We start from the raw sequence: 22,713 nt of genomic DNA, 5'->3' as shown, positions 1-22,713 counted from the left end.
ACCCCAGATTTCCTTCCATAGAATTTTCATGAAAATAATCCTTGTCATGCAGTTGGTCATTCTCACATAAGTGGCATATCATCAGTCAAAGTATTTGATCAACTTGATCTCTCACCATTGCTGCTGTGTGATGCAGAAATAGCTTTTATCATGAAGGGACACATGCTTAGCTTAATCTTCCCACTTCAAATGTCTGCAGTAGTATAAAGGCATTATGTCACCAGCTGCTGCCATTTTTGAAGTTTTACAGATTTTTTTTTTTGGAAACCCGTCTGTAGAACTTGCAAATAATTTTTGAGTGTTGGAAATTCAATGTTTTATTCGAGATTGAGTGTTGAGTATAGGTTTATGTATCTATATGTACACTGTCATTGTTTATAAGATCCTTATGCTACTAGAGTAATTTGAAGAAGAGAGGAAAAAAATGACAGCATTACTAGGTTCTCAGATTCCTTAAAAGACTCCAAATATCAAGCATTAGCATAATGCTTTTCCTTCTCATTACAATTCCACTTATTTTTGGGTTGAAGTTTGTTAACTCAGTCCTCAAACTGCAGCTATTAACCTTCATAAAGTTTGTAATAAAATGCTATACTATGTAACTAGAAATTAATTATAATAGGAAATGCACATGTAGTATGCAAGACATGTATATGTTTAAGTAAAAGTCATAATCTCAGGAACAGAGGAATGGCCCTTTACAGTGGCATAGTGATATTTTATTCTGGTCAAAGTATTTTATTTTTTAAGATCTGTTATGTTGGCTACATGAATGAGTAAATGTTATCCTTCGCATTTCCTCTTTCCATGAATTTTATCTCATTACATCTTAATTAGAATTTTTTTCATTGTCATCAGGGAAGAGAACAATATGTCTTAAATGCTTTAAGGATACAATATTGTGTTTCAGTCAAATTGCACCTTTTAAGTAATGGTGTTATGTTGGTTTTTGAGGACCTAAATTGACCTGCAAATCAGGACAAATACTTACTTTTTGGTTGTGACTTGTTCTTAACTTCTCTTGGAGATTAAAATAATCATTGCTTTTCCCAAATGCAAGATATTTTGGATCAGTATTACCTGATGAAGCAACAAAAATGCAGTTACTTTTAGAAGAATGAGGTAGAGAATATATCCATATGAACAGCTGCTTAAAGTTTTCTAGGCTGTATTCAGGTACCTTGAGACATAGCTTATCATGTGCTGTTTACATTGGCCTTGACAATGTTAGGTTCCAGATTTAGAACATGACGTTCTGGGCATGGATCTCCTTTGTATCTCCTTAAATTCATTGTTTTTTTCTCTCTGGTGTGCCCTGGAGTGAAAATGTGTTCATTCAAAGATTTGATTTATTTGATAACCTGATATTGTTTAAATATAGTAAAATGTTTGTTATGGTAGTTAAATAAACACTAAAGAGTGCCTGTGACACAGGTACCTAAGACAGGAGGGATCTTTCTTTTCCGTTCCTGTTCTCCTGTACTATTTTTCCTTTCACAGCATCCGGAATGCAATCTTGTGCCCTTTCATTAGCTGCGGTATTTGTATAATCCTTTTCTGAGCCACTGAATGCTTTAAAAGGCATAAAATTATCCGGGTTGAGTTGCAGTGCTGTTTTAGTGAGTTGCATTTGCTTTCAGAGAGGTGCACTGCTAGCATGATAACAGGGTGAGTAGAATACAGGAAGACGAACTCCCACTGTAAAGGAATGTAAGTTGTTCAGCTATTTTATTGGGTCTTTTGGAGCCCTGATCTTACTAAGCTGAAGAAGAATACGGTTTTTCCTTGCAAGTTCTGTTTTTCTCATCTCTGTAAATTATTGTCTTCAAAATGATGATTGGCAAAAAGGCAGCTTTTGTTGAACTTGGAAATCATTCATCTGTAATATACTAATCAAAATGTACTTTCTTGTTGTCACAAACAAGATAATTCAATCAAATAGAAGAAGTCTTCAGCTGCAGAGAATGACTAAACAGTATTAAAAAAAACCATGTTACTCCTATTTGTGCAGCACAGTTTCCTTCTGGTAATATAAGAAGATGCAGTCTAGAAATACATTTGCACAAACTTATACTTGGCAGAGTACAAATTATTCAAATTTACCTTTAATTTGCATAGTATGACTAGAATGACTGTAAGAACAGAATGTCTCTGTACTTAGGTAGCAGGAATGCTGTCCTGGAGCACAGCAAGGAAAGACATCAGCTAGAGAGATGGCTATTCCCCCTTTGCTTTTTTGTCAAGCATGAAAAATAATGTGGCTCTGCATGGCTTGGCTGAGGAGAGGTTTTGGTAAGGGACGCTGGCAATGGTATGGTCGTTTTTTCCCTCATATTTTCTGCCTGTTGGTAGATTTCCTTTCTGTTTTTCAGTTATTTCTTTACATTTGTCTTTCCTTTTGTTTCTTCTGTTCTTCATTCATTTGGGATCTTTTCCTAGTTGATTTCTGTGAAGCTATTATTCTTGCTCCATTTTTTTTGTATTGTTCTGCTAGCTGCAGAAGCCTCTAAACGTGGCCAAGAGAAATTGAAAACAGAAATTCAGATTAATGTAAAGAAGTCAGAACAACACAAAAATGGCTTTCTTCTGATTGAGTTCTTGATTTTAAATAGTACCTGCTCCCTCAGATTCAACTGCTATGTCCATTTCACCAGCAGAGACTTAGAGCAAAGAGGTGTTAATTCTTATTTTAAATGCTGCTGTATGTAAAGTTTCAAAATGTATACATTCATTTTCAGTTTAATGGTAAATGGCTGTTCTGAAGTCTCACCCCCAAGGACGTGCTACATAGTAAGCATGATGTATGTCTGCCACGTCAATATTAATGGTAAATTTGATAATTAACTATTGTGATCAGTCAACTTACAGGGGAAAAGCCAATTGCTGGGGTGTTTTATTAACCCATAGCAACTGTTCTTAAAGAAGAAATTGTTCATAGGAAAAAATGCAAATATGCAATATAAAACTGTAGATATTACTATATAGCAGAGATTTATAAGTTATTCATCAAAATGTATTTCATTTAAATGTCTGTCCTCTATCTTGTAATAAAAATTATCATTCTTCACCAAACATCAAAGCAATAAAGTGCAGAATACAAGTACTGGAGATCAAAGAGGGTAAAAAGCATCTTTCAAAATAAGCACTTGACAGAAATAATGAATATTTGAACTTGAAGGCTGAATTAGAGTATTGAGCAACTTGATGGCTACTGTCTTGCATTATTATATGATGGAGAATTGTAGTTGTTTTGAATTTCTACACTCCAAGCATGCTCTGCTAGAGTTACCGTAGAAATATTGTTTTCCATCTCTAAAAATTAGCTGATATTCCTCAGATTTCTTCTCATAAATAGCAACGTGAATTCATGAAGGTAAGGTTGAGAAATGACTTCAGCTCTGGGAAAAATTGCAGTTTAAGGTGTAGCAGAAAACCTCAAGACTTTAAATAAATCAGCATCCTTAGTTTTTGAATCAGAACAGTGAAAACTTTCCATGATATATTTCATACCTTAGCAATAAATTTATGTAGTTTTCAGACTGACTTTTCAGATCTGTCTGAAAGTGGTCGCAGGGGAACTTGCATATATGAGCAGCCATGTAATTTGTATGGATCTGAACAGCCCATATTTATGTGGCTCTTTTCTTGTTTGATGACAACAAGGGAAAAAAATCTGAACTTCTCAAATGAATAGATACACCTACAGTTATTAATACAACATGTTTCAGGTTTCATAAATTAAAATATCACAGCTGTTTTTCATGGTGGGGTTGAATCTGGTGAGGGATGTCAAAAGCAATGAAGAAGGCCTTTTATAAATCAACAATAAAAGGAAGTGTTGTATTATGTGCTTTTTCCATTGGGGGGGGAAGAGGAGGAACAACTTTTCAATAGTCATTATATATAAATTATCCATTATAATTTCTCCATAGGAGAATAGAAAATGATTAACTGCAAATGCACAGTAAAAGTGTCCTTTCTTTTAGTTTAATCAAATCACGGTATTGTTAATTTTTCATTTTGATTGGATGATACTATAATTTACTGAATTAACTGTCTGATTCACTGAGTATAGAATCAGCATAGCTCAGGTTGGAAAAGATCTTAAAGATCATAGAGTCTAACCCCAACCTAACCATACTGCCCTAACTCTAACAACGCTCTGCTAAATCATGTCCCTGAGCACCACATCTAAATGGTTTTTAAACACATTCAGGGATGGTGACTCAACAACCTCCCTGGGGAGCCTATTCCAGTGTTTAACAACCCTTTCTGTAAAAATATTTTCCCTGATATTCAACCTAAACCTCCCCTGGTGCAACTTGAGGCTATTTCCCCTCGTCCTGTCACCAGTGAGAAGAGACCAGCCCTGCTTTTGCTGTGTAAGCACCTTTCAGGTACTGGAAGAGAGCAATAACATCTCCCCTTAGCCTCCTTTTTCCTGAACAGCTCCAATTCCTTCAGTCTCTCCTCATAGGGAGCCCTTCACAAGCCTTGTTGCCCTTCTTTGGACCTGCTCCAGCACTTTAATATCCTTTCTGTTCTGAAGTGCCCAAAAACTGAACACAGTACTTGAGGTGAGGCCTCACTAAGGCCGAGTACAGGTGCAGGATGACTTTCCTAGTCCTGATACAAGCCAGGATGCCATTGGCCTTCTTGGCCACCTGGGCACAATTCTGGCTCATATTCAGCTGACTGTCCATCAGTACACCAAGGTCCCTTTCTGTTAGGCAGCTTTCCAACCATTCTTCCCCAAGCCTGTAGGGTTGCTAAAGTTTGTTGTGGCCAAAATGTGGTACCTGACACTTGGTCCTATTGAAACTTATACAGTTAACTTTGGCCCATCAATCCAGTCTATCTGGGTCCCTCTGTAGTGCCTTTCTCCCCTCAGGCAGATCAACACTCCCTCCCAACTTGGCAAACTTGCTGAGAGTGCACTCAACTCCCTTATCAAGATCATTGAAAAAGATGTTGAATTAGAGTGGCCCCAGTACTGAGCCCTGGAGGACACCACTTGTGACTATCTGCCAACTGGATTTAACTCCACTGACCACAGCTATTTGGGCCCAGCCATCCAGCCAGTGTTTCATCTAGCAGAGTGGTATGCCCATCTAAACCATGGGCAACTAGCTTCTCAATAAGGATGTGGGGGACAGTTTCAAAGGCTTTATTGAAGTCTAGGTAGACCCTATCAACAGCCTTACAAATGGTAAATTACGTAAGATTAAAAAAAAAAAGAAAAATAGTTTATTGTCTTTGAAGGTGCATACCTTCTGTCACACAAATAGCCTGAGACTAGAAAGCAAATGTACGAACATATCTGACAAATTGTTTCCAGATAAGCAAAAGCAAGGAAAATCTTGCCTGCTACCGAAAAAAAAAAAAAAGGAGGAAAAAAAAATCATAGCTTATCTTTAGGCTTTCAAGATTCACTTTTATTTTGAGAGATTTAAGACTTTTCCTTTCCCTTTTTCTTTCCTTTTTCCTTTACATTTTTTTCTTTTATTATGTTCTTGTAGAGTGTTTGTGCTTGAGCTCATAATGAAGCTCTTTTGATCAACACTGAAAAGGTCTAATGGCTGAGTCCTTAAATGCAAAACTTCTGATGAGAATAAACTTCAAGGTCTCAGAATGCACTTATCAGATCTACTCTAGGAATAAGTGTCAGGTCCCAGAGTAGATTGCATAAATCTTTGTGGTTGAGCTTGGTGAGTGCAAAGCTTAATACCCACAGGCTTGCGATCTTTTTGAAGGTGATTATAATTCTGCACCAGCTTTGCATCCAGGATAAAGGTTCCCCTTGAACACAAAGTATGTTACATACTTGTGTGCCAGTGATCAAAATACCTGAAGGGTTGTCGCTCTTGCACTTCTTAAACTTCCAAAATGATGTTAAAATGCTATATCCAATCAACTAAGCTGTAAATTCAATTACTGTAGATTGAAGGCATAGTTCTGTCTCATACAGCAAAAACTAATTTCAGTATTTCTGTTGCCATACTGTATTGTGCAGCATAACTCAAGAGTTTTACTGAAGGCTCATAAGCAGTATATTTTGGACAATTCTATTAATGTACGTTGTGCTAAGGATTAGTCCCTGCTTATGAAAATATGCAATTTGATTTAGTGAATTAATGTAGGGGATAGATGTTCACCCATACTTAGGAAAAATTTACAACTGTACCATAAAGAGTGGGAGATTTTATTAGTTATTGATAAGGAACAATATTTTTTATTGCTTATTGATCTGATTGCTTTGATTCTCCATTTAAGTCAAAGTTACAAGGTTGCCAGTTTGACAATTCTACTGAAAAATATCTAGTGATTTTTATTTGTTGTGAACTGTATGCTTTATTGAACTAATTATTTCCAGCCTCACACTAAATAATAAATATAACAGTGCATGTTATCGTAACAGTTAATTTAAAAAGGTAGATTCTTTTTGAAACCATACTCTGCACAATTAACATCATAAAAATGATTTTCTTTGATCAGCTGAGGTTGAATGTGATCTCAAAGTTTATATCATGTACTACTGAAAATATCTTCCTGATTTTAAAAGAGTACATCATAAGTAATAAATTGAAATGTAGATAGAAGAAAATCACAGAATACTTCTAGCGCTTTTTTATCTTTATTTTTCCTTTGATTATGAAGTTATCATCTAATGTACAAAGCTCAGTGATTCACGTGAAGTCTTCCCACGTGAGCTTTAGCTGACCTTTAAACATTCCTGTTGTGCTTTTAAATTCATAGTCTTCTGCAGTGAAGAGAATTTCCTGATCTGTAGGGCTGGGGAAACTGAGTCAGGGTCACCTCTTATTTGAACATTTATATGAACCTAAGTTCTTCTTAGGAAGATAGTGAATGAACTCATTTTTTGTAAGCATCCTAATACTAACTGAAGCTAACATTTTTACTGTTTCGTGCTTCTTTCTCTGGCTCCGCTTATACATGCACGTACACATGCAAATACACGCAACATTATGCATATGTGTATGTTCATTTATTTTGTGACATACTTGAACTTCCTTGTAGTTGTACCTTTTCTACTGATGTGTAGATTTGGAAGGGAGGCTCAAAGAAGAGTCATTGCTGAAGATGATTCAAAGCTCTTGTTCTTCAACCTATCCTTAAAGCTTGAGTATAAAATTGTAGCATTTACTGGCAGCCATAACAATGTTTGTATTTGAATTCCTTTTGTCATGCTGTAAGGAAGTTCCTCTGAAGTTTTTCTTGATTTTGAGTGCTGTTAAATGTCTGTTAAAAATAGTTACAGCAGAATTATAGCAGTACAATACTAGTCAAACTAGGGGCAGAATTGTGATCACTGTTGTGGGGAAAAAAACAAACGCAAAACAACCTTCCACTGAGTCTATTCAAACAGCAGAACTTCCTAAGCTCTGATAGTCATCTGCAGGTCATGTCACACTGCCGAGCAAATTCAGTTTGGTTTTCAGCCTGATGGTTACTATGGAATGAGTCAATGTTCAGAATCTTTCACTACCTCTATTACTCTGAATTTGTGAATTTGTCTGAGGTCCAGAAGTGATTTTTCCCCTGGCCACATAGTTTTCATTCAATAAAGTGAAAAGTATGGGCTGCATAGAGGTAGAGGCTCAGTGTTTTGTTGCTTTGGCTAGTTTAGGAATGGTATTGTAAATGAGCTTTTAAACTGAAATGCTAATGATTTAATAATTTCTCCTCTGTGCTAAAATTGAAACTCTACTTCTTCCAGATATGAAGAAACACTTCTGCAGAGTTACCAGGGCAGACAAGCTTATTAAATGATGATTTTAGAAATAGAAGAGACCGTAATTCTTGTGCACGAATCTTTGTTCCACTGTTTGTTTTTTAAGTAGTTTATTGTGTTATTGCTTATCTCAAGGAGAAACATGATTATTCTTTTTTTTTTAATCTGTGCTACAATTTCCCAAGATTTAAATGAGGGGGGATGAAAAAGCAGGGTCAGAGCAGATTGATGTACCAATAAGTGCTAAAAAACTTGGAATAACCTTCCCCCTTCCCACTACATCCTAAATCCAATGCTGTGCTGGTTCTACAGCACTAGCTGTCTTGCCTCAGAATATCTAAATTCTCCCTGAACGCTTTGGTTTGCCAAGTAGTTTTCTCTCTTAACGAGACCAGAATCTCATTTGCTTCCCAAAGAAATGTATCCCACAGTGTTACTACTTCTGTTGTGACTCTGGATGCTGATATTTGTGATGAAGCCTATTGCTGGTTTGATGACCAGGTTTAGAAGAGGCTGTCAAAACGTTAGGAAGAGAAGCAGCAGAGCTGTGCCCTAAAACTGCTTTCCCTTTTGAAACCCTTGGCACTTTACATCAGAAAGCTCATCGTATTATTTATTTTTATAAATATTTTTAAATCATCTGATCCATTGAGAATGGCCATCAGTATATTTTTTTCCCTGGCTGGCAGTGGTGTCAGTAAAAGCCTGCTGCATTTACAGCTAGTGTCAAGTTCTTGACTGTCTGTAGCCAGCAAGGGGTGCTTACGAATGCAACAGTCAAACTCTTTTCCTGGGAGACTGTGCTTCTCCTTTGCAAGGGCCTTCCTCTGACTTAGTGATCAATTTGATATCTTGTTTCAAACTCGCTGTTTTGAGCAGGTACATTAGACAACATCAAACTAGCCCCTCCAAGAAAGCTTGTTAGGTATGAATATCCTTGACCTTCTGTGAGATGTTAGAGATGTGGTTCAGGTAGCATTGTTTGTCATGTTGTGAGGGGCAAAATGGTACTTGAACTTAGGACTCCTGCTGTTTTTTGGAGCATCAGTAATGTGCCGCTACTGAGACAAAGGCAGAGGAGGGGACAAGTGGGAATAAATCCCACTGCTTGTAGCTCCTCACTCCTTAAAGCATTCAGACACTGGGGTGTTTTATTTATTTATTTTCAAATAGAATTTTTCTCATGTTTTTAACATCTTTGTTAGGCAAAATTCACTGCTTTGTATTCATTTTAACTGGTATCTTTTGGACGAGCGTTTTCTGTTACAATAATTGATGTTAGTAGTTCAAAGACTAAAATCCACAGAGTGCAGAGCAAGAAAACTCATGCCGAATGACCTGTATATTGTCAAATTAATTCTTGTTTACCATAATCCTTAACTGCAATTACCTCCTATCTGACCACCTACTTCTTCTAGTTGCTATCTCTGAGAATTTGGCTGCCTTCTATAACCTCTTAAATAGCACACACCAAATGAAATCAGCGATTTCTGCTAAAGTGCTTATCTCAAAAGACACTTGACTGTTTGCACTGGGCATCTAATAAAGATCTGCTTAGTGATCCTGGTGCTTATTCTAAGACTGTTTTTTAAAAAGAAGCCAGAATTCTTGGCTGGTTTAACATGAGTCGTTAGGACGAGCGTTTCCCCAGTGTGTTACAAGTGATACGCGTTTCTTAAAATCTATGATTGGAGAAACTTGTTTGGTTGTACTCTTGAGTCTTGCCTACTGGTGAATAGATACAAATAGATGTACTTAGATGTCTGTTGTAGACTTCTGCTTTTTAGTACATTGAAGATAGTAATTTAGGTAATTGTAATCCATATGGAAGAATCAGGACAGGAATCAAATGCCTTAGTTTATGCAGAATCTATGGTGACTGTATTTGACATCTGCACTTTCAAGAGTAAAATATCTTTTTGTAGCTGTTAGTTAAATTCAGAGAGTGTTACTATGAAGTGTATAAAACCTCATGACAATATCTTTTGATACAGGAAGGATATCTTTTCAGTGACTTCTGTACATTCAGTCCACATAAAAAATAATTGCTGTAACTGAATTTGAATATGAAACTGAATTCATATGAATATGAACTGATTCATATCTATATCCTCAACATACTTCACTATAATTGCATTGTTTAAAAGGAAAATGAACCCATAATGTTATCAAGACTTTATTGTTGTTTAAGAAACATTTTAAGACTGGGCCTCTAACACACAGTGATGAACACTATCAATATACCTAAGAGCTGAATTTCTAAATAGTTATTTGAGACATGCAGATGTGAGTAATGAAAAAATTATCTATTTTTCAGTACAATTAAAAGAATAAGGTACGATGAATTTCTGAGCAAGAGAGAGGTACACTCTACCTCTTCTACTTGGTGACTTGGGAGTGATGGGTACTAGTGAGGGCATAGAAAAATAGGTGGGAACAAGTGAGCCAGCAATTCTAATAAACATGCATGCTTGCGATTTTCTGCAAGTTGATTTCTTGTGACAAGTTAAAAACATGACTGAACATGGCAGATGTTGATGGTATCAATGAAGTGTGATTGTTGTGAACAATTCCACATGCCTCTGTAGCAATACAGAAACAGCAGACAAAGGAATGTTCGGTATAATATATCAATCTGAAGGATCCTTCATATTTATCTCTTAGTATCCAAAGCAGAGCATCCTCACTGCATTCACTGTGATTAGTGTGATTCATTTCTTGGAGATTTGTAGAGTGAGCTTTGAATTAATTAGTTTATCTATATAAAGATAGATCAAAATCTGTCTATCTGTATGTAAATGTCAGTATATATAGGTCAAAAAAATACAGTAGCCATAAAGTTTTTCCCTGATAAAGAGTAAGTGCCTCGTGTGTTTTTGTTCACGCAGAATGTATATGGAACAAAGAAGTGTTCATCGTAGTCTGAGATTTCCTGTTGTGGGGCTTTGGTAAAAGAAGAGGTAGCACAAAGTCTAATCGTAGGAATCTATGTAAGAGAGTATTTTATCACTAACCCCAGAATTCAGTTTGCTTCTGTCATCACTAACCTTTACACGCTAAGCATGTGATCTCGCCACATCCTGTTCTCTCCTGTCCTGTTTCTGTTTTTGAGGTATGGAAGCTTTAAGGGCAGTTGAGTGTGCTTCTTTTGAGGAGTGGGCATTTTTTTCTTTCTGGAAAATAGTAGGAATATGCATTTAATGCTCATATACACCATACATTGGGAAATATGGGAAAAGACAGAGGGAACCATTCCATATCTGACTGCATCAAGAGCTACCACTTGCATGCAGTTGATGTTCAAGTTACTTTTGTGAGATAACATGAATAATGTGTAACAAAATGTAAGAAAACTGGCTACATTCAGCAGTTTGAACAAGAGTGATTGATTTTCAAAGGAAATAGAAAAGTCTCAGACTTCAGAAAAGTGAATGCCTTGGAAGAATAATTATAAATTCATATAAAGAAAAATATCATTGTGGTTAAGAACCATGAAAATTACAGCTGTGTATTTTCCATTTTTTTCCGAGCACTGTCCATATTTTTAATAGCACAACTTAAACAATAGACTTCCCAAATATCACTCCTTTCTATATATGGAAAAGCAAAATACAAAGCTACTGGCAGGTTTCTTCTCCAAGCTGCACTGGAGAACTCTCCCATGTTTTCAGTGGTGATGTCCCATCTTAGGACAACTTCCTCAAAAAGCCACGCAGTCAGATTGTTCCTTGGTCTTCTTCCACTGTCTGATAACCTGATGTAAAAGTACTCTTTTGCATGGATGCCAACTCTCAAACCTTCAGATAAAAGCCTGCACTAGTGAGAAGTTTTATTCATCCAAATCTCTTTGCTGATTTGTTTTTAAAAGGTTTGCTAACATTTTCAAGGAAATATTTTCAGAATGTACCTGATGAGATTTCCCAGATTATTTTTTATACCGCTGCACTACAATGTGATTATGAAGAGATGTAAATGCTAGAGGTTGTAGTGACATAATCTTATTATGTCTTCTTTCTTAGCTCAGAAGAATGTGTATTGATTGTTTCCACATTAGCAACTCTAACTCCAGGACCATTAAAGGATTAATTTATATTCTTAAAATTTTATATTCTATTATATCCAAGCAACAGCCACAGGCCCTCTAGGCAGAGTCACTTAAGGTGATGCAGCAAATTTCAGTCAATAAGCTGCAGTTTCTTACACCATCAGAAAATTTTACCATTTGGAAGTCAGTCAAGTATTCTTAATATTGTCGAGCTGGAAGTATGCATGCTTCTTAGAAACTTACTATACCATGATCCCCAGGCAAAGATTTCACAGGAGAAAGAATTTTCCTTGAAAGTGAGCAATTAGTTAAAAAAAAAATAAAAATAAAAATCAATTTCATATTACTTGGCCAGAGCCATAGAAGTTACTACAGTCTCTCATGTCTGTTTTTCATTTAAGGCTCCAAGTTATTTGCTGAGGAAGCAGGGAAGAAGGAATAAAGAAAAAAAAAAAAAAAAGCACCTTAAATCCACTGAGTATCATCTGTCAAAGAAAGTTTCTGTTTGCTGAAAAAGATACAACCTTTAAAATTAAAAACAAACAAACAAAAAAAACACAGAAGTCCAGGCTGTCTACTACACAAAGGTCCAATAGTATTTAAAAAAAAATAGTATTTGGTTTAAATATCTAAACAGATCACAGTATAGAGCAGTTTCAATTAAGGAGATGATAGATGGGCTCTAAATATTTGGGAACGATAGACTTATAATTGTATATGTGTGCGTGAGTTAAAGTGCAAGTGTATGTATCAACAATATACAATGCTACCAGTAACTAGAACCATTGAAACTGTTCTGCACAACAGTGGTGCAATTGCTTGTATAGCTCACATTTTTAGAGAGAACTTATTATTCATTTATTTGTTTTAGGCAGTATGCCTTAAGCTCTGGTTATGCAAGTTGCAGTGATAAACTTTTACCTGTACAAAGAAATTGTTACAGTCAGAAAGATTAGTGCAAAGGCAATACAGGAGTGGAATGGCAAAAAGACAAACAGGAAAGGAATGCTCACCCCTCTCTAAGGATCTAGGGTTGTGAGGGAAAAACTCCTTCCAGAGTGGCAGTCAGCCCTTAAATGGGGTCGAAGAGCCAGGCTCCACCTCTTCCAGTCACACAGCTGAATTGCCTTCATCTGTGCTCTGAGGGCTGACTCAGTCCTTTCCGTAGGTGATCAATCAGTTGTTCAGAATGTGACTCAACAGTTCCCATACAGGAATACATTAATTATTGCATTGCAGTCATGTAACATAAGTTATTCTGAGCTATTTCGTGTAATGCACTTTCGTGGAACCCCAAAAACTGCCTTTTCCTGATTTTCTTCATTGGTTTGTAGGATTGTGTGTTTTTTTGGGTTTTTATGCTTTGTTTTGTGGAAACGAGTTCATTTGCTATAGCTCTTTTTATAAGCTGTCCAAAACATAGTTATTCACATTAATAAGGATACATAATAAATACCTCAGGTAGCATTTCAATAGCGTAGCCTGTAGAAGTCTTCGAAATAGAAATGAATGTCGTAATGATTAGAGAAACACCAGAGTGCACTGACACCAGCAATGCATCTTTGCACTGAAACATGCAGAAGAGGATGATGTTTGGTGGTTCACATTATGTGGGAGAACTGGAAGTGATATATTGGGCCAGCATTATTAGGGTTTCTGTTCAGAATAGTAACCAAAATGGTTTTCTTAAGAAAGAGCTATTTTCTAATACACAAGTCTCACAGTAAAATAAATATATAAATGTCTCTTTTTTTATTAGACATAATTGCATATATATTTTCCTGCATTAAATTTCAGATAGGAGATTTCACTGTAAATATAAAAAAATTAATCAAATTCCATAACCTATTATGGAATTTGCCCGAGTCATTAGAAATAATGTTAAAAATATTAGATACGAAAAGAAATATTCCATAAATTAAACCGTCTATAATGGTATTCAACTCAGTATATATTTTCATGCAGAACTGAGTTTGGAGAAGCATTTACCAGTTTATTATTGGGGAAAACCCTTGTTGGCTTATTCAAGCAAGAAAATTACCCCCAAAGCCCACAAGATTTATAATGCTTAGAAAAGAAAAAGAAGAAAAAAATTACAACAAAAGGGCAATTCAAAACCTAATGAGACATTTTAGACCTCATTTACATCTCTAACCTGATGCATTTCTTCAAAACGTTTTTCTGACTAATTTGCATACTAAAAGCTTATTCTTCCCTAACTAAAATGATGAGCTTTCCTGGCTGTGTTGACATTAACATTACTTTAAAAGCTATTTATATTCACTTTTAGAAGACTACTAGTGTATTCTTACATTCACACCTGTATTAGAAGTTGATAATCCAAACAAATACTGTTTTTTTTTTTCTTGAAACATGATGACTGTAAGGATAAAGCAGAGGTTTTACACATCACCCCTGTAAACCGTGGTTATTTTTACACTGAGTGATCTCTTTTGCTAGACACATCTGATTTTTTGTGTGCAATTGAATGTGAATTAAAATAATAATAATAATAATAATCCAAGTACGTGGATAAATGTCTTCTGATTGAATACACTTGGTCTGGTTAGTAGTGCATCTGTGGATTTCCACAAGGCTTTCAACAATACCCTGCGTCAGAAGCTTTAAGGGAAATTAAGCAGCCATGACATAAGGAGGGTCCCTGCTCAGATAAGGAACAGGCAGGAAGAATCATGCAAAGCATATGCCCTCTTTAATCAGTAAAGGAATTTGTAAACCTAAGGTTCCCTTCACAGAAGTTACCCATTCTGTGGCCTATGTATGCCCTTACAAAGATAAGGTTAGGGGATTGGTCTTCTATTTCCATTTTGCGATTGCATATTGGGAACTGAAAAGAATGGCTGCCCCTGTAAAACCTTTCACTTGGTGTTTTCAGATCTGGAATAAATAAGTGTAAGAACTGATGTGAATGTAATGAGGAAAATGAATACATGTTTATTCTTCCTAACTGCATATGTTTTTCTTTTTTATCTGCTTCAAGGATTAGAATGTTTCACATTAACAACTTGGTTTTGAAGTTAGCAAAGGAAATACTTAACGCACACGAGAAATAATTTAAAACATAGAACATTTTATAAAGTGCTTAAAGTAAGCAGGCACAAGAGAAGTAATAGTAAAAAGAAGTTTTTGATGAAATTTACATGATCTCTAATAAAAAAAAACTATCTTAATTGGCGAAGAATCTCACTAAGGAAAATCTCACAGAAAAATTAAAATGTACCCCTTTTAACAGCAGCAGCATAGCTATGGTATGTTCCTTACATCTTTGCACTAAGTCACACAAAACTTATATTTTAATGACCTAAGTAACAAAAAGATTGAACTTTTAGCAAAGTTTAGGTGCAAATAAGGATGGGGAATGTTTTAAAACAGTGTAAAATGATAAACGTTATAAAATGCATGTATGGTGTGGACTTAAAATTCCCATCCAGGCATAAACTTTACAGAGGAAAGTGCTTCTTAGGATAAATGCTTACCTAAGAATTGTTAAATTTTTCATGCACAGCCCTGAAGCGAGAAATCTGTCACCTGAAATTATCTTATGCTTTGTGTGTTTTCACACTTTTGTTAACAGTGAACTGTTAATTGATATGCATGGGAGACACCAAATAAAGCAAGATTTTGGACCACTTGTTGCCACTGTCTGGATTAAAAACCTACGCAGCTTCCTCTACCAACTGATAATACACAATTTTTACTTGTATTTTAGGTTGTACACCATACTTTGAATACATAAACATTTTTGACCTTGCATACCACTTTTAGAGAAGTCAAACCAAGGAATGGAAATCTGAAAGGATGTTCGTGAATGTTCCCTGAAAATCGGTATCTGAGTGGAGGGGATAGATCCAAAGTTAAATCCCAGTTAAATAGATCAAGTAAAATGAACTTAATTATGTTATCAGAATTGCCTTAGAAGTTGAACAATTAGCATGAGAGCCTCGAAAAATCCTGCTTTATAAAGATACTGCATATGGAAATATGTCCTTCCTTAACAAATTGGATGCTATTACACTCTTTTAGATGCCTGCTGCATAGTGCCTGGAAATTTCAGTTTGTTGACCTGAAATTTACAGTAACAAAAGCTCAAGTTACTTTGCCAAAAAAATGGTGTCTTGATCTGAGTAGGCTGGGTAACTGCATCTAGTTCATGCCTCAACATTTGCAAGGAGCCTGTGTATTTTGTCTAAGTTCACAAAGTTAATGAGTCCAAAGTTCCTAGGGTTAGAGCTGACTTCATAGAGAATATTGAAAATGCTAGATGCTACATGCTGTTTCTGGATTGATACACTCAAAGAATTCTTCCTGTCCTAAGAGTCTGCACCATGCAGAACAGAGTTCAAGGTTCCTTGGGAAAGCAAAATGGCAAATGAAAGCTCAAACCTGTAGTCTGACAAAGACAGTAGAGCAGGGGTAAAGTGGCTTGGCTTTCAGAACTTTTTTCTTTTCTTCCCCCCCCCCCCATGTAATAACCACATGAGAAGGACTGCAAGTCAGCACCTTTATAGGTATTCCTGTATTTCCTCCCGCTCACCAGGGCAGTTCCATGAATAAACAGACACACTTCTTTCTTCCTACAACATACATTAAACAGAAGAGGAATATATCCTCATGAAGTAGCACTGAGGGGAAAAAAAAACAATGTCTTTTCTCTTAGTTTCTGGAAAAAAAAAAAAATGGTACTAGTCTTGAAGATGCTCTTGATGCAAAGATCCCAATCTGAAGGAGGAACCTCCCAGTTCTCTGAGATTTTAGGCCTCTAAGAGAAGGCTGTAAATGCCTACACAAAGACTGGGTTCCCTTTCCGTGACCTGCAGCTCAATGTTTGAATTGTCTTGTGGCTTGTTTTGAAGTACCAAACTTCCAGTGTCCTTCATGAGAAGCCTTGATTTATCACAGAGAGAGAATTCCATACTGCAGACTAGATGTCTAAATATTAATTATCATAGTATTTAACTTTCAGCCTTTGAAGTCCCTCCTAGCTATATTGTTGATTAATGCTTATTGTTTAAAGAAAAGTGAGATTTTTCATCACTTGGACACAGTTCTTACTACGCTGCCGGGTATTTTCTGAGGTCTTGTGGAGTGCAAGCACACCCTCTGTAGGGATTTTGAAAGCTGTCTGTCTTGATTGCTATGATGATGAACTTCTGTTTTTCTCCTGCATTATAAACCTTTCTGTCATAGTTATTTTCAGTAGTTCTTACCCCTTCTGTTTCTTTCCTCACCCTACTACATTTATGTTGGCGTACAGAACTCATGTTATTTTCTGCCCATATGGTCTTGGTGACTTAATCCATTTCTAAATTGTTGTATGTCAGTGCTGAGTACTCTCAAATATTTCCTTGTGCATTTCCATCTGGAAATCAACATCTCACCTCCTGTCTTTCCAATACCTTCTCATAGCAATTTTGTAGATTCCTTAAAGCACAAGAAAAATAGGATTGCCCCGTCTTAAATTCTTTTTTTTTTCTTTGCCTCTTTCTGCAGCACAGGTAACTACCACGTAATCATACCAGACATTAAGATTTATTTGAATTGTATGTGTACCAGTGACAATAGCACTATGGAAGTTGGATGACTGAGAGAGAACAATGCTTTATCTTTTAGTATCCCTATTAATAAGAGAATCTATGGTTTTGGTCAAATATAAGCATTTCCTGTGCTTTTCACAGTTCTGTCTACAGTGCTTCTGACAGTAATCATTTCAGAATTTTCATGTTTAGAACAAATAATTATTGTAATATTGTGGTATCTTAACTGGATGGAGTGTGATGCCACAGAGCCAAGCTCTCACTCTTGAAAGAATCAGACAGAAATCCAGTATTTCAAGATTGCAGTTGTGCTCTTTTCAAGAATTCTGAAATACTTTTAAGTTCGTCTTACTTTCTTCAGTTTTTTAACAAATTTTATTTCATGTACCCATTTTTTTTAACAATGAATTGAATGCCAGCTAGATCACTGTAACTTACAGAATCCGTATGGAATTTTTTCCTGATTTTGATGTGTAATAAAACGTTATAGATGAGCTGCAGTAGGCATAGCCTTTTATTTGTGATTCTCTATCTAATCATTTTAGTTACCTTTTAATTGTTTTTATGATGGTTTAATTTTTAAATACATGATAGCTGACATTTTTGTGTTATCCAGAAATGATACAAAAAAATATCTGGGGAATATATCCACACTAAACGATAGTGATTTGTCTAGGATTTTATGTGTTGTTTTGCCATTTTCAAATGTGTTCTATGTGTTTATGTAAATACTTATTTTCTATTTCTTTTCCTTTTTGAAATCATTAGAATTCTAACCTCCTGAAATAGTGCAGTGATAAATTCTCATGTGTAGTGCTGATCCCTCCGGCCTTTTCACTTTTTGGTTATGGCTGTGAGACCAGAACAGGTGACCTAGAGGAGTGGCCCCTTTCTTCCTTTGTCAGCAGACAGTGCCTTTTTGTAAGCAGCTGTGGTTTGCAGGAGGCTGGGCAGGTATCCTGGTGTGTGACAAAGTGTGTGCACCGCCTGCGCTGCAATGGAAATGCCTCCTTGTCCCTACCACCACCCCCCAACCCTGGGTAAATCATGATCTAGTTGAACATCTTAAAATATTTTTATGGCTTTCTTTGAGTCTGGAGAAGATCAGAGTTAGAAGAAAAAATCCTTATAGCCTTCTGATTCATGGATGATATGCTGACCTTTGAAATCTGTGAGCATCCAGCATAAGTTGCATCTCTGCAACCTGTGAGAAATTATACCAAGAAATCCACAGCAGGATCAGTACTGGGGAAATGCACAGATCTAGATTTCATTTAATCATATTCAAGTTCCTTGGCCACAAATGAAGATTTTTCATTTGTTGTTGTTGTTTTCTTATAACTTTTATTTAACTCTTTTATTATCATTTTTAAATTATATTGATAACACAAGGAAAAAAGTCTTTAAAGAAAGATAATAATTGATGACTAAGCCAAATGATAAGCGTGAAAAATCAAAGCATAATCTAATACTCCACAACCTGTGATCAGAATGACACAGAAAATAATCCTGGCATTTTCATTCTTCCCAGTTTTAGCAAACTGATGGTACATCACCATTTCTATAAGCAGGAGCAAAATAAAGATGCACCAAACATTGCTGTAAGGAATTTATATCTTTAATGTGTTGCCACTAAAAAAAAAAAATAATGTGCCAGTTGTGAAAAGATGAAGTACGACAACCTAACAGGAAGTTATTCTTGATATAATTAGCACTTAAAAAAATAGAGGGACTGAAGAATTTGCTGACTGACTGAAAATACATGTGGAAGGCTCAGGCAGTGATCTTCCCAGAATACATACTTTCTGAATTCCCTTTTTTATGTACCACCTTCTTTTTCCCTTCCCCTGCTTTGCCTTCTCTCTCCTGCTTTCCCCTTCCCTTTCTTCCCCCAGCATGCTGATGAGCTGTTTGTGAATGTGGAAGATTTTTGCTGCAGAGCTGCTAGTGAAAATGTGATAATACACTTTAGTGGTGAGTAGAAGCATAATTATTGCTTTAAAATCACAAAAATTCTGTCAGCCAACCATAAAGAAAAGAACAACAGGACAACATTTTCAACTACATTTTTCTTTAATTGCAACTGCATTTACGAATCTGTTTTAGATGATGTTAAATCAGAAAATATAAAAAATGCCAGAATTGGGGCCCCTATGTAGAATGCACACATACATAACCACCATCACCTCTGAAGCCAAATACAGAAGTACATATGTAGTGATTCAGAAAATCAAATGTTTTCTGGAAGATGGAAGGACAGTAGGGTTCTACAGAAAGAAGTGTGAATATTATTTTCCAAAATTCTCCTCCTAAAGCTACCTATATGCTATTCTAGATGCCGTTGGGTACTGAATAGCACCCAAACATGGATAAGTAAATATCCCACTTCCATTTCCCTAATTTCTGATCCTCAGACCAGCATTCCTGACTTCTCCCACATCCTGAGATGTAGGCTGTTACATCTGGCTCTCCTATATAAATGTACACACGATGCACGTTATAAATACCATCTTCTGTGGTGCAAAATAAAAGTTTTATGGACAGTTGCAAGCCATATGTTCTCAACGAGAAATCTTTTCCAGATGAACTTGTGAAGTCAGTTTGGCTTTTTATCAAAATTAGTATGTTGCTGCCAAATTTTACACAGCATTCATCATTCGTTTTTGTTGCATCTCTAATTCTATGTCATATAAATCCTACTGACATTGAGTAGAAGAAAAAAAATAATTCAGAATCCCTTTTTATAAGCACATTTATATTAAATGGTGTTAAAAAAATAAGATATCTTTACTGATATTTAAATTTACTCAGAAAAGGGTAACCAACAGATGTGAACATCTGGGTTGCTGGAATAGTCGGAGTAGCTGTGGAATCAGTCCTTTCTTCTAACTTAGTGAAATTGGGTTTAGAAGATAACAGGTTACTGTTTTACTTTCCTTCATCAAGTGACACTTCTCTAGAAAGGAGAAAAACAGCTACTTACCATTACCTGAACAGCTGTCAGATGATCAAGCTTTTTGGTAATAGAATTTGATCATGTAGTTGCTTACTTTACATATGTGCGTAGTTACTAGACGACTGCATGTGCAAACAGAGTTCAAGCCAAAAAAATAGCTGTTTGCAGAATTAGGGCCTTAGTGATGGAAACTTCCTTGTTCCCTTGCTGCATCAAATGCTGCACTGTGTAGTGAAACCGTGTTATGGTGGGCAGAATCACGTGTTCTTTAATGGAATTGTTGTTACAAAGAAGCAGTATCCAACAGTGTGATTTGCATCATGCTGTGTGAGCCGCCTACACTTTTCAGCAGTTGGTTCTGTGTCTGTAATTTATTGCTCTAGAAACCATTATAATAATACAAGAAATGCTGCAGCAAGTGCAGAGGAAAGAACACATCACAGTCAGACTGTAATGACTATTTAGACTATTTAAACTCACTCAGCTTGTTTTACATTAGAAAAACAAGTCCTTTTCAATTACTTATTTTATGCATTTTATTTGGCTTTCTGGTTTCATTGTGGTTGAGATTAAATACACTATTACACATTTTAAGATAGTTTATGATAGAAACTGCCCTAAAACGTAAAACGAGACCTGAATATAGGATGTTAAAAGCAAAAATTTCCACCTTGCAGAAAAAAAAATGATGGCAGATACATAACTTCCTACCTAGTAAGTAGTCTAATGCTTGTAAAAGCACTTCACAATGTACGGTAAGCTATACTGAAAACTCTCCATGCGTTCCCTATACAGTTTGTAGTTCTAGTCCTTTAAAAACAATGGCATTTCAGATTTGACCATTATAGACTTTTTGCTCATTAGTAGAAGAGACGTCATCAGATGGCTTTTGTAGCTCATTCTTTTCACTGGTGTACTGACCAGCAGGGGGCCAATATAGGAAAGAAATACCCTGATGCTGCTAAGGATCCCTCAACAGACCAAACTGGGACCTCCAGCTGGTGGTTCAATATCACCTTTTCAGTCTTGAATTAAGCACAGGACATGGCCCATAATTTTTATTTTTATATGGAATTTTTACCACACTTCTTTCAGCACACAGTTCACTTCTGTGTTTGCACAGTCCAGCAGAATACAGAGCAATTTTTGTCAATAATGTTGTCCTCCTAACTTCTATGTGATAAAAAAATCAATCATTTGTAACTGCATACTTCTTTCTCAGATACCTAAATGCTTTCTTTGCCACAGAGAAGTTTCTCAATGGTTAATGTTTGTATAATTGAATGTTTTCAGTCTTTTTTCTTCACCTTTCCATTTGCTCTGACTCAGTCCTTTCTGCTCTCCACTTTTTGTCTCTGGTCTTGGTTCTCTGAAATTCATAATCTAGAGAGTAGCTGACACCAGTATTTTGGTTTTAGAACTCCTTAAACTTTTTCCAAACTCCTCTGTATTGTTTTTGTCCCTCACTGATTCCAATCCAGTGACCATTTGTTTCCTATTTTCGTAAAGCTCATTTACAAATCCTAGATGCTGCTTTCTTGGTCTCTTCTGTTACTGTTGTTATTTGTTCCCAGAGCTCTTTTCTGTTGCATCCTTTGTTTCTGGCCTGTTACTAGCTTTCCTTAAGCTATTTCTGAATTTCATTCATATTTAATGTTTCCACAGTTCTAACATAAGTATAGTCACTTCCTTAACCTCCTAGCATAAGTGATTTCTTCTGCCTGAAATACTCCTTTTGAAACCGCATACTACTTTGCTACCATATGCTTACCCTTTTCTTGTGGATTTTTAGCAGCCAGTGTACATTTTCTTCCTTATCCTTTACCTGCCGTGTGAATTTATAAAAATATTCATGTTGGCTTAGTGTTTGGTACAAGAGCCAGATACACAAAAGCATGGTGTACCACACTAGAGTGTATTTTAGCAAAATCCCATCTGAGACAACATAACTGCGTTTTTCTTAGGATTTTGATATTTTTTCCTAGTCCGTTTCCAATGTAATAGTTTGCAGTGATGTGACAGATAGTAGTAACTGCTAGTAACAAACATAACTTAATTTTCACTGATATAACCTAAAGGAAACAAAATGCTTAAATGTTAACACATTTTCACCACCTCAGTAAAGATCTCTTCAGAAGAGTAGGTACAGACATCAAGAGACTGACCAACTAAAAACTCCAAAGGTAAAATTACTCATATCTATCCCTCATCTAGTTGTTACTTTATTTATTTCTGAGATTTTTAAAAAGTTATTCTTTTTCTCGGAAAAAAAAAATACATAGAACTCTAGAATTCGTATATCAAATTTGAAGATAAAAAATGTAATAAATGGGAGATACAAAATATGCATAAATCTAATTTTTAGATACAAAAAGTACAGGTCTAGTGGTAACTTCTGATAATC

General features: G+C 35.9%; 1 protein-coding gene and 1 long non-coding RNA gene across 6 annotated transcripts in view; one reads left to right on the top strand and one right to left on the bottom strand.

Annotated features, from left to right (window-relative positions):
- The window catches only part of TENM3 (teneurin transmembrane protein 3), a 1,287,844-nt gene that overhangs the window by 548,844 nt on the left and 716,287 nt on the right, over nucleotides 1–22,713 (top strand). The window lies entirely within an intron of this gene.
- LOC124417929 lies at nucleotides 786–22,668 on the bottom strand. The gene is made up of 3 exons (XR_006939195.1): nucleotides 20,337–22,668; nucleotides 10,801–10,926; nucleotides 786–1,080 (listed from the first exon to the last, which is right to left on the bottom strand). It is a non-coding gene; the product is annotated as an uncharacterized LOC124417929 (long non-coding RNA).

The sequence above is a fragment of the Gallus gallus genome, chromosome 4 (genome assembly GCF_016699485.2).
Source record: "Gallus gallus isolate bGalGal1 chromosome 4, bGalGal1.mat.broiler.GRCg7b, whole genome shotgun sequence".
Lineage (NCBI taxonomy): Eukaryota > Metazoa > Chordata > Aves > Galliformes > Phasianidae > Gallus > Gallus gallus.
Note: the sequence above shows the minus strand (reverse complement) of the source record. Positions and strands in the feature narration are given on the sequence as shown.